Source organism: Camelus dromedarius, chromosome 4 (genome assembly GCF_036321535.1).
Source record: "Camelus dromedarius isolate mCamDro1 chromosome 4, mCamDro1.pat, whole genome shotgun sequence".
Classification (NCBI taxonomy): domain Eukaryota; kingdom Metazoa; phylum Chordata; class Mammalia; order Artiodactyla; family Camelidae; genus Camelus; species Camelus dromedarius.
The window spans coordinates 94,673,896-94,692,215 of NC_087439.1; the positions used below are offsets into that span (position 1 = coordinate 94,673,896).

At 45.2% G+C, this 18,320-nt stretch overlaps 1 protein-coding gene across 1 annotated transcript in view; it reads right to left on the bottom strand.

Annotated features, from left to right (window-relative positions):
* IQCA1 (IQ motif containing with AAA domain 1) overlaps nt 1-18,320 on the bottom strand; it is a 149,817-nt gene that overhangs the window by 87,786 nt on the left and 43,711 nt on the right. The gene's annotated exons all lie outside the window — the stretch shown is intronic.

The following is an 18,320-nucleotide window of genomic DNA, read 5'->3' on the forward strand; positions in this document are numbered from 1 at the left end:
ATGAAAATTCATCAAATTGTACATCTGAAATATGTGCAGTTTACTGTGCAGGAATCACACCACAATAAAGGTGTTAACGAAACAAAGGTACGGCAATCTCATCAGTCAAATCTGATGAAATAAAATTACTATTTAATATAAAAAATACAGCCGTGAGCCCGAGTGCAGCCCTCTCGCTCACAGCCCCCATCAGCTCTGCGTACGTGCACCATAACGAGCGATGCTTGCTGGGACGGGGGCTCCCTGCCAGTCGCCGGCGGGACTCGCCGTCTCTAAGGAGCAGAAGGACCCAGTGACATTCAGGAGCAGGTTTCCGTCCTCAAGACAGTTGTTACTCTGAGACAGACACACCTCTCTTTAAAGCAGATTCTACTTTTCTGCTAGTCTCTCTTTTTCTTTTTAAATTATTGAGACACTCTGTGCTTGAGTTAAGAATGAAGACAGAAGTACAAATGATTCCTTCCTGTTTAAAATTTAGGGTAAACACAGGATTTTGAACTAAAACAGAAGGATGGAGCCGTTCACATTACAAATTTAGCAACAGTGCATGAATACACATGCAGGCTTCAGAGTTTAGTCAATCTAAGGCCCCGTATGTTATGGGTTCCAAGTAGTAATTTTTTTCCTGTAACCATGTGATTTCTACATTTTCAAAAGCAGACTTTGAAATTTAATGTTGTGGAATTTCCAGAAGGATATATAGTTAATTTTTCCAAGAGAAATTGATGTGGATGTAAGTGTTATATTTATTCTACACATAGAAAGGAAAAACTACCAAGTTAGTCCCATTAATCCACCAAAGAACAGAATCTGAGGGTCAGAAGAAATGGCCATGCTCAAGGTGACTCTTCAGCAGCAGTTCTCAAAACGTCGACCTGTTACAGGTAACCAGTTGCCTGTTACATTCTTGGTCATTTCTGATGGTCCCCCAAAGCCTTTGTTTATGTGAGTTAGAGCCACTGATACTTACTGTATTAGGTATTAAAATCGAGACATTTCTAAAATATGCGTTTTCATTTAAAAATAACAATAATAAACCCATTATATGTTCACCTACATAATATTTTTAATATATTTTTATTGAAGTATAGTCAGTTTACAATGTTGTGTTAATTTCTGGTGTACAGCACAATGCTCCAGTCATACAGGAACATACATATATTCATTGTCACCATAAGTTACTACAAGATATTGAATATAGGTCCCTGTGCTATATAGTGTAAACTTGTTGTTTATCTATTATATATATATATATATATGTATTAGTATCTGCAAATCTCAAACTCCCAATTTATCCCTTTACCTTCTTCCCCACCTTGTAGCCTTAAATTTGTTTCCTATGTCTGTGAGTCTGTTTCTGTTTTGTAAATAAATTCATTTATCTTTTTTTAAAAATTCTACGTATAAGTGATATCATATGGTATTTTTCTTTCTCTTTCTGGTTTAGTTCTCTTAGTATGACCATCTTCTTTGTCCAGTCATTTGTTGAGGGACATTTAGGTTGTTTCCAATCTGAATAATACTTTTAATGAAGAATTTACTTCCCCAAACAAACAAAAAATTGTTGAGAAGAGTGTTGCCATTTTGGTTTGATAGAAGTTAACAGGATGTTTATATCTGCTTCTGTATTCAATCTGTTGCAATACGTGGTTTTAGTTGAAGTGTAGGAAGAACATCTGGCCTCACACGCATGTGTAATTGGCAAAGGGAGGACTATTTTAATAGTCTTTTAGATAGCTGTGAATATTTTGCTTTGACTCTACACCACAATTCGACAAGTGGTAGCTTCCTAAAGGTGAGTGGTGGTGAGAATCTGAAACCACAACAGGAACCTTCCCTTCCCCGCCACATTAAAATCCATCTGTTTTGTGCACTGAATAATTGGCTTTTAACCCAGGCATGGTTTTGTAACATCAGGTCTTGGTCATTTGAAAACTAAGGGTTCACTGAGTTCTGTGGGTCTTCCCAAAGCTGGCACATTACACTGTCTCAAAGACTGCAATCATTAACAAGTCCATCAGTCTCATGACCCAAAGTCTAAGCAATGTAAAACTCTCAAACTCACAGAAGTGACTACAAGATTTCCAAAATTTTAATTTTTGCTAGAAGCTTGAATTGTATTATTGGCAACAAATAATCTTAGCTATTTTCCTTCAGGCTTATCTGGCTCATTTTTGAGGAAATGTCTCCCTCAAATCCGGTTTTCAACTAAAAATGAAGCTCCACAGAAAGTGGCTGGTTCAGCTTGAAACTAGACATGTGGGGGGTACCCTTCCTGAGCAGAGCTCACACACCGGGGTGCAGCGGAAGGCAGCCACCCCACCGCCCATTTCCTCATGCACAATAGTGAAAAGCTGTGTATTCAAGGCTTAAGTCCTACAACAATTTTTTTACTGCGTCCTCAGGGATATTGTTAAAGGAAGTTTTTTAAAGGCAGGTGCATGGTGGTGAGGACCATGATGACTCTGAACTGGGGCCACTGCCTTGGGTCAGGCTGAGGAGCTGGAAGCTCCCCAAACTGCTCCCCTTCCCACTGCTTTGGCCCTATTGTTTCCACAGATTGAGCTTCAAGCATCTTAGGACAGTTAGGGCATTGTATGGACAAAAATCTCTCAGGTCTCTTGAACCTTTCCTACCGGCTCATTCAGTAGACAGATAACTCAGATCCTCAGTGCTGCTTTGAAAGTAACTGAACACAATGAATTGTGGGGTAGGGGGTGGCAGTCTGTGGACAAATGCACCAGAAGCAAGGATGGTGGGAGACCATACACTATGTGTGCCATTCTGTCAGTGGAGCTCCCTTGACCACAGCTACTTTGGTGGCCTCATGCACTCATTCAACCATCCATCCATCTACATACCTATGCATCCACCCATCCATCCATCCGTCCACCCATCCCATCTATCCATCCATTTATCCATCCATCCACCCACCCATCTATTTATCCATCCACCCATCCATCTATCTACCCATCCATCCATCCATTCATTCACATAGTCAATCAACAAACATCTGCTGAGTACCAACCAGATTCTAGATGTCATGAAGGGAAACAGCGATCTGCAGGTTAAAAGATGTCAGATTTTGCCCCTATGCAGCTTACACTCCACAAATGCATGGATGATGCATAAATTTGGCCTCAGATCCTACAAGACTCACATCTCAAGCCTTGTTAACCTGCCTGACCACATTCTGTCAATCTATGCATCATTCGGCCTGGACAGGCCTCGGATAAAAACCAGGAATAAAAACAAATTTCTCCTGTATAGCACAGGGAACGACATTCAATATCTTATAATATCCTTTAATGAAAAAGAATATGAAAATGAACATATTTTTGTATATGTATGACTGGGACATTGTGCTGTACACCAGAAATTGACACATTGTAACTGACTGTACTTCAATTAAAAAAACAAACAAAAAAACAAACTAGAAATACATTTGGATGAAGTTAGAGCACTCCCTCTTTTTCACACCCACTCACCTTATTCCTTTGACGACAGTCTTTACAAGCAACTCCATTGTAAAATTTTATTTCTACATTTTAAAGCTTGAGTGTTTATGAGGACTCAAAAGAAAACTTAGAAATTCATATAAACTAAAACCAAGAAGGATTTACATGTGCCATTTCTAAAGCAGAATTCTTAATTATGTTACATATCAATTGTCATAGTAAGATTTTATAATATATTTTTCATAATACTTTTAGCAAATATATTATTATTAAATATATTTATTTCTAATAGATAAATGAACGTATTTAGTTTTTTAGTCACAGTTTAAATAATTAATCATAATTCAAAGTTGGATGTCTTATCCTTAAAGAATGTAAAAACTGTTGTTGGGCAAACACTTAGAAAGATGTATTTTAAAATTCGTATGTAGAAAATGGCAGCGTAACCTGACAGCTCTTTATGTCACACACGGGCTTTCCTGTGCGCACGACACCCCATGCTCTCCCTCTGTGGCAAGGGAGGCTCTGTTCCCAGAGCCGTTGCAACCTTGTTTTGCAACGTCCCAAAGATACCCTAGGCTTGCAATGACTGGGATTCCCTCAGCCCCATCCCAGAGACTCAGCCACTCAGAGCATGCTGGGAGAACACAGGTTTCCAGTTCTGTTTCATGTTTCCTTGGCTGCTGGATTCTCACCCCCGGGTTCTCAGTTGTGTTCTGGGGCAGAGATGGGACACAGCCTTCCCTCTCCCAAGTAAGGATGCTCAGAACTGCGACACGCTGGTGGTCTCTCCTGCTCAGGGTACGGAAGTTGCAAGGTGACGGGTGTTTCAGCGCTTCGAACTCAGCACTCTGTGAAGGTAAAGCGCTCCTGGATACAGATGGCTTCTACTCAGAGACCAGTGACCAGAAATATTATTTGGCTCCCATGGTGTTTCTGGTGCAAACAGCTGAGGACTGACCACATCGACTGCAGGTGACAGTCGTGTGGGGACCTCCAGGGGAGCAGAGACGACCTCAAAGGTGTGGTGTCCAGAAAGCTTCAAAGTGCAAACAGAGTATCTCCCTTCAGAAGTACAGGAAGTAGCTGAAGTACCCGAACTCTACCCTTGTCCTCACCTTCTCCCCCAAACCACCACTTCCTCTTGGATTTCCCCATTTCAGTCAATGGAAATTCTTTTTCTTGTTGCTCCAAGGGCAAAACCCGAGAATCCTTGACCTGTCTCCCTCTTTCCTGCCTGCGCTGTCCATCAGCAAACCCTGTTGGTTCCACCTTCCAAATACGTCTGGAATCTGACCTGTGTTATTCCCCGCACTGGTCCCAGCAGCGGTTATCTCAGACCCGTGTTGCTGGGATGAACAGGTCTGCCTGCTGCCCTCCCCCGCTCCTCGCCCCAACCCTGTTCTCCTCCACGGGGCAGCCAGAGATCCTTTTACAACAAGAATCACAACATGCTGTTTTTCTGCTCAAAGTTCGCCAGTCCTCTCACTCAAAATGAAACCGACGCCCACATAGTTAGGTTAGCCTGGGGCCCACTCTCCCGGGGACGGGCCCAGGTCACGTGTAATCAACAACAGCACCCTCTTTCGTTCTTACGAGTGTCTTGGTTTGGACGGTGAGTCGTCTGGTTCCTCCACTTACCACAGCCTACCTGGTATTTCCCCCGCCGCCTGCCTGCCTTCCCCCCGAACCCTCATTCCACCTGCTCCTCCTTCACCCGAATACTCCCTCCTCAGAGAGACGTTCCCACTCAGATTAAAAAAATACCCCAGGCAGCATATTCAGTCACTTGCTTCAAGGTTTTGCTCAAATGTCATCATATCACAGAGGCTTCCCTACTGCCTGGCATAAAATAAGTCTTTGACTGAATAAAGTAGGTCCCCCCTTATCTCACAACCAAAGGGCTCGCTGAGGTGCGTGCATCCGGGGTGGAGAAGAAGCGGAATGTCAAGCTGGTTTTGGATGATTATCCGGGCTTCTCTCTGCAGCCGGGAAAGCGCTTTTGGAGATGCAGGGATTTACTTCTACTTCAAGCAAATTTTAACACAATCCTCTGCAAATTATTCTGTGTTAAATATCCCGACTTGGTACATGATGATTATTTAAATCACAGCTTTCCCTCAATTACAGTTTGAAGCTTAATTCCACAGACATTTGATTATCTTTGAGCTTTCATCATTTTGCTGATCCTCAAAGTTAACATGCAGCGTGTGCTAGAAAGTCGCTCGCACATCCTCCCCCCGGCCCCCCGCTGACCAATTTCCACTTGCCCTGAGATTGTTGCAACAGGCAAGGCCAAATGGGCATCCAAACCACCAGATGGACCGAGTGATGCAGAAAATGGAACCCATCACACGGCTGCCTGAAAAGTAACCTGAGCTGTATACGTTTCACCCAAATCGACGGAGCAGAACAGGGGAAGCAAGAAAGGTGAAGACCCCCAAGAACACACAGTCTGAGCGGCGTGTACAGAACTCGACAAGACAGGTTTATCAGGTATTCTGAGCTCTGAGTCAGCAACTAGTCACCTCCAAGCAAACGCTGGCGTGTCTCATGGGGATCACACTTTTTTTAAATAGCAGGAATTCAGCTTTTTGAAACAATATTTAATTTGTATTAAATTAAGTCTAATTTCCAAAAGATAAACTTTCAGTTATTCGTTAAATCTGCTCCCTAGAAAGTATTTAGGAAAATTTGCATATGAACAACTCAATATAAACATATCATTTATCAAACTGTAGAGACTGTTCAATGTTTTTCAAAAACACATGACACCTCCCTATCATTAAATCTGGATTATCTCTGGAAAATTACAAAAGAAGCAGGCTAGGGAGACACCAAGCTCCCCGCCCTGCCAGAGATTTAACCTTCTACGTGCCGGCACTTGCCCAGGACTGGAGAGCGCCAGGAGTCTGGCGTTTCTTCTGGTTTCTTCTGTAAGTCTTAGTTCTTGACTCAGAGAGCATCACCTCCACACTGAGTAATCAAAGATACCTAGAAAAAGTCCTTTTTTCTAAGATTCTACATGTAAGTGATGTCAAAAAAGGACAAGGACTTATTTACAAAACAGAGACAGACTCTCAGACACAGAAAACAAACTTATGGTTACCGGCAGGGAAGGGAGTGTGGAGGGATAAATTGGGGGTTTGGGATTTGCAGATACACACGACTATATATAAAACAGACAAACAAGGTCCTACTGTATGGCACAATGGCCTATAATGAAAAAGAATATGAAAATATTATACACAATATATGTGTATAAATGAATCACTATTCTGTACACTGGAAATTAACACAACATTGTAAATCAACTATACTTCAATAAAAATATTACAACATAAAAAAATTGAGTAAGTTGAAAAGAAACAAAGTTATCTAGGAAAACAGCCTCCAACTCCTTGACTCTTCAGTGGGACCTGCGCCATCTCTGCCCTAAGTGAGCTTCCAGGCGGGGTTCACGTGTGCAAAGCAATGTCACGGAATTCCCTGTCATCTCACTGTTTGATCCCGAACTGTTCTCACTTAATCTCCTTCCCAGAGCCCCACCCAAGCCCGTGGTCCATGACTGGGCTCTCAATCCCTGTCTTTGGCCCCTCAGATATGGCATTTGTCCTGTAGATCTCACAGCCTTAGTGAGTAGCTCCGAGGAGCCTGGTCCCCACCCCGGCTGAGGCCAGTGGCAAACAGAGCTGCCTGTTCCCTCATCTCACACGGGGAGTGGGAAGTATCCCACGTTTTATACATAAGTTGTATTTGCCCGGCATCCAGGTGACTCGGGCAATGCCATTTCCTTATTGTGCCTGAAAAATGGCTTCAGGTCCGGAGGCAGGAGCCAGGGCTGGGCTAGAGCGACTCCCTTGGCACTCAGACGCTGGGGACGCCCGCCTGGCCCGTCCCAAGTGACGAGCATTGAAACTCAGGTCAACTCAGGTGACCTCTGTTCACACCTCACATGCATCTCCTAAGAGCAGCAACCTGTTCTTGAAAGTCAGATGCTCTGTGCAGGATGCTAGTGTCTTATTATTTTACAGTAAAGAAGAGTATGAAAGGAATATATACATATATATATATATATATATATATATATATATATGTATAAATGAATCACTATGCTGTACACCAGAAACTAAGACAACATTGTAAACTGATTACACTTCAATTAAAATGAATTAAAAAAAATCTGGTATTAACTACAACTCCCAGCTCCAACCAGTTATTCTGAGGTGGGAGGTCAGTGATGGAAGTACACTGGGAAAAGCCCTGGTCACTTCCTGAAAAGAACAGAACTCAGACACAATACACCACGCAGCTCTGACTCTCCCCTGCAGTCTGTTGCACTGGTCACACCCGTGCACTGGTGCTCCTCGTCCTCGGATGCCTTCACCATGAAGGATGCACTGCCTTTATGGGTTTTGACCAGTTTGGGTGTAAAATGGAGACCCAGTTTGAACTTGCATTTCTTCAGCTGCCGGGGAGGTTGGCACCTTGCTACGTACTATGTGCGTTTGTGTAACTGTCTCCTTGCCTCCTGGACCCAGTGATTTAGCAGAAATGATCATCACTTGTGTGCTTGCTGCCTGCAGGTTTGCAAGGCATTTTCACACATGCCTTTCACAAAAGAGTTTCTCATTTCATCCTTACAGAAATTCTGTGAGATAAGCACTTTTCTCTTATTTTGCAAAGGAGGAAATTGGAAAATTCGAGAGTTTAAGTGACTTTTCCAAAGGCAAAACAGTTCTTTACCAGAAGAGCCTTGGTTCTAACCTTGGGTTTCTGCACAGATGTCCAGGACACCCCCGACTAATCACAGCCATTTTACTGGGTTTGCACAAACCCTTAGACAGTGGATTCCTTAAAACATCAGTTATCAAATTTGCATTCTATACCTTTTGCATATACACATCTTTTAATTCAACAATTCCACTATAGGGACTACTTACAGAAATAAAAGCCGAGATATTTTGTGATGTACTGTTTGTACTAGCAAAAGCTGTAAATAATAAAAATTGTAATAAGAAACTGCAAATAACCACCCAATGGGGAAAGGTTATGTAATCATGGTAAAGCCCCACTGTGGAATCTGGGTGGGACTTCACCTGCTCTTTACCTGTTTTACCACCAGCACTCAATCAATACTTAGGTGGATGAATAAATTCAGTTCTCATAAAGACTAATCTGCTGTACGTGAACAGAGGGGATACTGATGATAGAGCATTAAGAGGAAGGACCAGGCTGGGGAGGGATCTGGGCTGTCGAGAGAAAAGGGGACAGGAGGGCCTCATCCAAGTGTGTGTTCTCGTTGGCAGGTGCAGTGGGACCCAAGCACTGTCCACCTGTATTACCTCAGAGAGTGGCCCTGGGGGGAGGAGACGGGTCATTTTTCCTCTGTACATTTCAGTCCTGTCTTCCTCATTATGATAAATAGGAATTATGGTTGCAATTAAATAAAATGGTAAGATAAAATAGTTCATAAAAATTAAATTTTATTTTTGGTTGGTTTCTTTTTATGTCTTATTTTAGGGTTTGATTGTTATAGAGACTTTGTCATTTTTACAGCAGAACGAGTCCAATTTTCTTTGAAAAAATTAGTTTCTATAGTTAGGACATTGTGACCTTTCGCTAGGGGAGTTAAATTCTCCATTCTGCTTTCCAGTGCTTGTTGGCTTTAGTGATTAAGGCTATCTAGTTATTGCAAATATATATTTTTTCCACTCTTACTGCTTTTAAACATAATTATAAGATGCTATTTATTTCCATCTGTGCCTGTCAGTTCTGGGCTCTCTGTTTCATTGACCCACACTTGTTCTTTGATATTAGGTAAAGCACTCGCCTTATTTTTCTTTATAATGTTCTTGAAAATGCAATGCCATTTGTCCTTCTTTATTTTCTTATTTTAATCCTAATGACTTTAATAATTATGTTTTCAAGTTCGATAAATAATCCTGTTGGGATTTTAATTGAAATTGCGTGCTCTCTATAAATTACCTACGGCGGACGTGTCATTTTTCCATTTAACCAGAAACATAGCCTATCTCACCATTTATTCAAGCCCTTTTTTATTTGTTCCTTTTAACGTTTACGGACTTCTTAAACTTTCATATATTTCTCTTCCATACTTAGTCTCGCATTGACTTAAAAAGTACATTCTGCTATTTTCTTTGAAATAGTCTTGTTTCCTTTTTGTGTCATTATACTGACAATAATTTATATTGTGGCATTAATTATTACTGGGGACAAAGCCATCCATATTGTCCTTTCCTTTTGTGGGAAGGCCGATAGTGGCCCCTCAGTGAGCGTACTGCTCTCGTTTGTTCTAAAAATACTCGACGTTTCACTCACTCGTTCATTCATACCCTCACGCAGAACTACGCGCCAGACTCTGTGCTGGGCGCTGGGCGCTGGGCGCTGGGCGCTGGGGAAGAGCAGTAAACAGAAGACAAAGACCCTTGCATTCATTCAGCTGACATGTTATTATGCTAAGAATTAACCTTGACTTTCTGTTTTTAAATTTTTAAAATAAGAAGTGGGCATTTCATTTCATCAGATGACTTTGTCACGTGCCCTGAAATGACCATACTGCATTTCCTGATGTACATCTTGCTGCGTTTTCCTACCACCTTGCTATTTGCATTTCTGGGAGTAAACACGCGGGTCTAATTTTGAATGATGTGGAAATCTAAAAGTACTATCTGAAATAAGTGAATCAGAGAGAAAAATCAAAGCACAAACAAATCAGCAATGAATAACAGAAAAAAATCATGACATGTAACTTTCTATCCTGCAGAGTGAGGATTCAGTAACAGAAGCGGAAGCCTCTAATTTCCCTTCTCTGGGATCTTGTTAGAACAACAAAACACACCCCAAGGACAGTTGTGGGAGCAGAGACTACGGAAGCACATCTCCCAGGTGCTAGAATCCCTGTGGAGGGGGCTCCTGGGGCCGGGTCACAGGGCTGCACCTAGGAGGAGGTGTCCCCAGGCTGTCCCAAGCGTCTGGGAGAGCCCGGGCTCTGTCAGCGGCCACAGGACACTGAGCCCGCACTTGCCTTCCTGGAGACCTGCCTTAGGTTTTTAAAGGATGATTCTTCCTCTCTGTCGACAGCCTGGGAGGCAGCCCTGTGGTTCTCTGCGTCCTGGTGTTCACACCATTGTGCAGTTCCTTCCTCTTGAGGGGTGGGACCCAAGACTGGCATGTATCCAACAGAACACAGCAAGCATGACGACCAAGTGTCACTTCCCTGAGGCTGTGCACGGCTGTAACTTCCACCTCGCTCCCAGGCTCTCCCCCTTGCTGGCTTTGGTGACACAAGCTGCCACCGTGAGGGGCCCACCTGGCAAGGAGCTGGAGGCAACCTCCAGCTGACAGCAAGGGACAGAGCCCTCAGTTTGGCAGCCCACGGGAACTGAACGCTGCCAACAGCCAGGGGGGCTTGGCAGGGGATCAGACCTTGACTGCGGCCTCGAGACCCTGAGCAGAGGATGCAGCTAAGCCCAGACTCCTGACTCAGGGAGACCCTGAGATCAGCAATGGGTATGGGTCTCAAGCCTCTAAGCTTGTAAATCTGAGTGATACGTAGCAACAGATCTTGAATACACTGTCATCATCCTGAAAACAGATTCTGGGGAGCCAGGGTGGTTGCAGGGAGAGGGGTCTGGGGGCTCCTGCATCCAGGCTGGGGCTGATGCCACTCAGACCCAACCCGGGTCATGGCGAGGATGGAGGCCTGCGAGGTCAGTGGGTTTGGGGTGTATTTTGATGGCAGAGCCGGCGGAGTTTTCTGTGACTGCACGTTGGGCTGAGGGAGGGAGAGGAGTCGGGGGGACGTTCAGAGACTGGAAGGTTCACATCTGCTGGGATGGGAGAGGCTGCATGGAGCAGGGTGGAGAGGGTAAGATGCCTGTTCACCTCTGGACGTGTGGGGCTTGAGACGCACCCCCCACTGCCCCCTGCCGTGCATCTTGGTGCGGATCCTGAGTGGACAGGGGGATCTCCACGTCAGGAGTTTAGGAGAGCGCTCTGGGCTGGGAGGTGGAATGGAAAGCCATGAGCCTGGATGAGATGACCACGGACACAGAGGGCAGGGGACGGAGCGAGGCAAGGGCTGGGCCCTGGGCCACTGGCTGTTAAGAGGAGGGACCATCATGCATTTGGGAAGCTCGGAACATATATTTTGTGTCTGAGGGTTTTCTCCTCTCTTTTCAGATGACTGCATTGCCACTTATATGATGTAACCAAAGTCAGCCTGCAGACAGGGCATTTGCCGGACAAAGCTGAGGATTTCACGAGTAGCCGAGATGACTCCAAGTCATACGGCCTTTCCAGCTAGAAAGGACCACGTCCTTGGCTCCCAGGGGGCAGATTTCATTCTGTACATCGGCTGCCAGTTCTCTCCTGCGAACTGAACAGCTTAAACGTGCTCACCATCCATCTTTATTTAACGTGCGATGTTCTTTCTGGATAACCTGATCCATCGACCACACTGAGATGATTTGCAAAGAATCTTCATGGGAACATATTCAGTTTTCAGCACGATGTGCTCAGAACACAATATCGCTGTCCGCTTTAATCCTTGCTCCAGCCCTAGGAGGTAGATGATACGTTGCTGTCAACGTTTTCCAGATGAGCAGACGGAGGCTCAGCAAGTTGAAGGGGTTACCCAGGCAAGGCCAAGCCTGCAGCAGCGTGAGAACCCGCGGGCTCAGCTCCCCACTCCGGGCACTTTCTGGGGACTCACGGGCAGGGCTGAGCTGCCGGCCACGGGAAGCAGGCTGTTGGTTTAGGTTCCAATAATAAAGCGTTAAAATAAGGCTGTAGACCCACTAAGGAAGTATCTGGTGGGCTCGATGTATAATGAAAACGGTATTTTACTGGAAATGAAGAAATCTGGGGGGGCCGCCACTAGGCAGAGGTGCGATTTGAGCAAATCGCTCCATCACTGTGGGAGCCTGGCGTGCTTCCCTCTCCGCCCAATGACGCCGTTGAACTAGGTTTACTCACTCAGTTATTAAAAAATAAGTATTGCGTGTCTATCAATTTCTAAAGTTTCTTTCAGCTCTGGAGACTATAATTTATATGTGACATGTTAATGGGGGAAGGCAATGGTAATTTCTCACCGAATCTATCCAGTGATTGATGTTACTTTCTTATAAAAATACTGCCGACAAAGCTACCTGCCTGTATATTCTTTTATTTGAGGACATTTGAGGAGAAAAATACTCATGCCTTCTATTTTTTCTAGTTAGCAAACGTGAGGTACAGAACATTTGGGAAAGTTAGGGCCTATTAAAAATTTATGCATATTGTCAAAAATTCTTGCACAAATGTGAAAATGACCAGCTCTAGAGTTCGCAGTGATTTAGAAAGCAGAACTCCTAAAATGATAAATTCTCCCCCTGGGGTCTGACACTGAGCTTCAACGGTCCCACCATTTCAGACGCCCGGGACAGAGATTTATCTGTGTTTCACCAAGTATGAAAAATATATGGATGGAGGGGTTTCCGGCCGGCCCCCCCCAAGTCATCCAACCACCTCCATTAATGTCAGCAGGCCCATAAATTTCTCCTGCGTTCTAAAGCAAGCAGCTTGTGCCACTGCACAGAAGCCTCCTGAAGTGTCACTTGCTGCCTGTAAATTCACTTACACTCAGTAAAGCCAATTGGCTGCACATGGACTTAATTACCATGGTCCTTCTCGGGAAACTGAGGGGTGCACCCTCTCTCAAAGGAGAGGAGGAAAAAGGAGTGTGCAAAGCAAGGCGATTTGTTTGTGGCACATCACGAGGTCTGATTTATTGATTGGAGTTTCTACTTATTAGCGGGATATTATAAGCGGTTATCAATCAAGACAGAAGCTTCCTTCTTGATTTGAAAATATTATCTTTGCTCATGTTTGAATCCTACCAGAACCTCCCTCCCCAACCCTGCACTTGCTTTTATGAAAAGGACCGCTATATTACTGAGTACATCATTGACTGCTTTGATTTTGGTTACTCTTCTGCTGAGAAAATGATCCATAAGCTTTTTTTTCACCTTTCGTCTTAAATATCTATCTGAATAGAAAAGACTAATACCCAGGCCAGCGCAAAGCACTTTAGGAAGGAATGGAGAGAACTGCCCATTGAGAAAGACCACCGTCTGTTTCAGTTCACACACTGGTTGCAAACCCCAGTCGTCATTCATCCGTCAACCCTTCATTTGAAGGAGTGGCTCACCCACCTTCCCAACTCAAGAAACCAGAAGGGTCAAGAGAGTAGACCAAGGATGAAAAGTGTCAGCAGAATGTTCAGATATTTGCGTTTAAACTCATTTCCCATATGCTACTTTTTTTTTAAACGTGTAAATTTAAAAATTTTTATTTATTTATTTGTTTTTGGGAGAGTGGTAATTAGATTTAATTTATTTGTTTTTAGAGGAGGTACTGGGGATTGAACCCAGGACATCACGTGTGCTAAGCATGCGCTCTACCGCTTGAGCTAGGCCCTCCTCCCATGTGCTGCTTTTATGCTCACTGAAGTCCGACACAGAAGGACAAATACGACACCACTTACAGCAGGAGCCTGAAGTAGCCAAATTCACAGAAGCAGAGAGTAGAAAGGCGGTTGCCAGGGGCTGGGGGAGGGGAAACGGGAGGGTGCCAGGCAAACGGCACAAGGATTCTGTCACACAGGGTGAGTCGGTCCTGGAGAGCTACTGTCCGGCTCGGAGCCTTTGGTTAACGACACTGTTCTGAGCACTTAAAAGTTTGCTAAGAAAGTAGAGCCTCTGATGTTTTTATCACACACACAAAATAATAAGTCAGTAAAAAGAACTGGAGGTAATTTTGAAAAAGAGTAAGTGTAGAATCTCGTTCCCACCCCAAACCTCCTGAGTCAGAACTTCTGGGTGGGGAGGGGCGGGGCAGGAACCCGGGTTCGGACACGCCTTCCAGCCGAGTGCGGCGTGGGCTGCGGTTTGAGGGGCACCAAGGGCTGGGCCCCAGTGATTACAGTCTTTAGCTGAGCCTTCGGCGCTTCTCGGCCTAGGAACTCAGCTCTGCTCAGATGAGGTGCTGCGTCTGCTGACTCCCAGGCCCCGTGCTGGGTTTGGAGAAGACCAGGGGCAGACGTCACTACCCCCTGAAGGCCTGCAGGCTTGAAAGACAGAGTCACAGTGGGGGGAACACTGGGGGGCAGGGATGTAACCTGGAAGTCTGTGGCCCCTAGAAAGACGGTCAGTCCACTGTCTTTGCAAAAGGGCCCCAGGGCCTGTCTTTCCACACAGTTTGGAGTCTGAATAAACCAACAGAGCCCAGAGCCACTGGGTGTTCTTAATTTGATTTACCGTGAGACTGACAGCTAAGTATGTGATTTCACGTGGTGCGCACCTGCCCCCAAGGCCTCTGTGGATAATGCCCAGGACTTTAATATCTCACTCACCTCTTCTTAAGTCCTCCATGCAACCTCATGTATTTTCCACCAAAGCAAATGGCAGAAAAAAAGTTATTCACCTTCCCATAGGAGTAATCTACACGTGTTCACATCTCCTCCATAGACCACAGTGCTTTTGAGAATTTACTGAAAATATAATTATACAAGGAATTCAAAATATTGACCCCTAAATCACCTCCTTGGCCATTCCTTACCCACTGTTCTCCTCAAAATTTCTTTTCCTTCTGAAAGTCATTCATGCTCCATGTAGAAAACTTGGAACATAAAGGAAAAGAACAAACTCAGCTGTGGTCCCACTCCCCATAAAAGCCCTGCTGTGAACATTCTCGTGGTTTCTTTTTGATGTTCTTAAAAGTGCTCAGAACAATTCTGACCTCCCCTTGAGAACCAATCCTGGTGTGACACAATGCCGACTTCAGAAAGCCTTTGTTCACCCTGGTTTTAGTTCTTCCAGGAGCTACCCAAGTTTTTAGCCAAGTTCCCTGACTGCTCTGAGTCCACTCTGTCGTCCGCGACGTAACTGGAGTCAGCCAGCTTCCTTGAATCCTGCGCTTCCTCTCCCTGCCTCCCTGCTTCTCCCTTCGCAGACCATCACCATGCTCTGCAGGAAGACGCTTAGAAGCAGAGAGAGGGGACGAGTCAGGAATAAGGAGAGCTCTGGGCTTCCACGTGGTACCCACTGAGCAGCACAGCCTTGGGCAACTGTCATCTTCGCCTATGAAATGACACTCGACACTTACTGCAGCACAGAGTCCAAGACACAGGACAGGGTTTCTGCTGCTCAGTTCAAGGAAGCGTGCTTGCCGTGGTGGGAGAATCATAGCTTTTGGAATCAAGAGACCTGAGCGTGAATTCCAGCTCTGGAGTGAGCAGTGATGGAAGCTGGTGAAGGTCCAAGGACCTAGGAGGTCCAGGCAGGGACAGCACGGAGGCTGACGGCAGAGACCTCCAGTCTTCCGCATGGACACAGGACATTCACTTTTCCAGGCGGATAGGAAACTGACGTCCGCCTTGTGCCAAATGCACGGCTCACCCTTAGCAAATGTCTGCTCCTTGCTGGGAGCTCTCCTGGTCGGGGAGGCCGTCCAGCTCCCTCCACTTGCAGTTTACATCTTGAGTTCCCTCCAGCGTAAATTCCTGGAGCCCTAGGTTGGCACAAACTGGGGGGGCCGGGGTGGGGGGTGGAGAGACAAGACCTCAGGGCTCCCTGGGTCCACATACCTTAAAATGACAAAGCTTAACTTGCAGAACTGTACATAAAAGGGTGAATTTTACTGCATTTAAATTATTTTTTACATTTTTTAAAATTAAAAAAAATTTTAATTGAAATATAGGTGATTTACACTGTGTTAGTTTCTGGTATATAGCATAGCGATTCAGTTATACAAATATATATATATTCCTTTTCATATTCTTTTTTCAATATACATTATTACAAGTACTACATTTAAATTGTATCTTAATTATTTTAATTAAAAAAAAATTAACAAAGCATTCCAAGCTCTCTTCCAGGAAGAACATACTCTGCTGGGATCAGCAGACATGTCACACCCCGGAGCCCCCGCCCTGGGGGCTGGAAGCACATTCCACCCCGTCTAACTTTTGTTCGCCCGCCCTGTTATTACCCCCTCAGCTTTAACCCCACCCCACCCCTCGCAGCCTGGCCCCTCCCCTGCCCCCACCAGCCAGTCTTTCCTGAAGACCAGGAATGCAGCATTTTGATAAAGGCCCCAGACCCAGGAAAGAAGCACAAGGTGCGACGACAGCTATTCCAAATTGCAAACTGTGACGGTCTTCCTGTATTCTTAAAATAACCACGGTGGCTGCATCACGGACCACACGTTGTTCTCAGGGATTTATGTGTGTTATTCCCTTATCCTACTTTTGAGGTAGATACTGTTAAATCCTCGTTTTATATGAAAATGAAAATACGTGTGTATATGCATGACTGAGACACTGTGCTGTACACCGGAGACTGACACATTGTAACTGACGGTACTTCAATAAAAAAAATTTTTTTTTAAATCCTCATTTTACGTTGAGGAAATGGAGGCACAGAGAGGTTAAGAACTGATTCAAGGTCACACAGCCTGTAAGTGCTAGAGCTGGGATTTGAACCCAAGCAGCCTGGCTCTCAGACTCCTCCTCCGTGTGAGTGTGATCTGTGATGCGTTTGTTTATTATTGACAGTATAACGGATACCATCACATCCTAGGGTTAAAAGGCAGTGGCGTTTTATTTCCCAGCCAGGCACGCCCTGCTGAGGATGAAGATCTTTCCAAGCCCCTGAGCCCTTCCTCTTAGCCATCACTTCTGACCACTTGTGTGTTGGCTTAAAAGATGGAATAAGGCTACTTAATTTACATCACTTCCAGATTCCTCAAGATGATACGGATGAGAAGGAGTCAGCTAAAATCCCAGGAGAGATGCCACAGGGCCAGCCCCAGAGCTCCCAGCCCACCTCGAGGTCTGATTCCCTCTAGGCTGAAGGTGAGCTGGATGCCAGGCATGGTTTCAACAAACTAACAAAATGCAGCTGGGGAGAAATGGTCCACGCAGGACAATTTGCAAAGACACAAAGGCCTAGGATCAGCCGGGTTTTCAGAGCTGACAGCCACTCCGGTGGCTCTGATGCTGGTGAGCAAAGTGGGGGAGGGGACAGTTGTATCTTTGGTGACAGGAGCCCATGGTCCCTGGGACTGGCCGTGGGCAGGAGCCTACCTCAGCTTCAAGATGCTGCCTTAATCACCCTACAGGTTGGATGAGGCCACTTCCGAGATCCCCTTATGACACTTTAAAATGAAGCTGATCCATGGATTGTGACACTTAGATGACAGTTTATGATGGGAACCAAGCCAAGAGAAAGGCCAGCGACAGCAAGATATTTTCTGAAAGCAAGCATCCCCATGACTGGGCTGTCCAACATGGCGCCACGGATGGCCCGTGGCCATCTACAGTTAGAGGTAAATGCATTAAATACGATTAAATGAAAAATTCAGATCCTCAGGCACCCTACCATCTTTCAAGAGCTCAGCGGCTACACGGGGCTAGTGGCTGCTCTGGGGGACAGTGCACATCAGACCAGTCCCACCCCTGCAGCAAGTGCCCCTGGACGGAGCTGGCCTGCAGTGCTGCAGGCTTCTCTTGTCTTGTCTTCTGTTAGGAACGTTGCCAGTGAACAAGGGAGGAGTACTTATCTCAAGGGGTTGCTGAGGGCTGCAGCAGGCTGAACACCGGCCACCAAAGACCCTGGGCCCTAATCCCTGCAGCCTGAGAACGTCATCTTGCAAGGAAAAAAGATACCTACGTGTATGTGAATAACTGAGTCACTGTGCTGCGCACCAGAAACTAGCACAGCGCTGTAAGGCAAGTAGACGTCAGTGAAAAAATAAAAAAAGAAAAAAGATACCTATATTTGATGTAGATTTGATGTG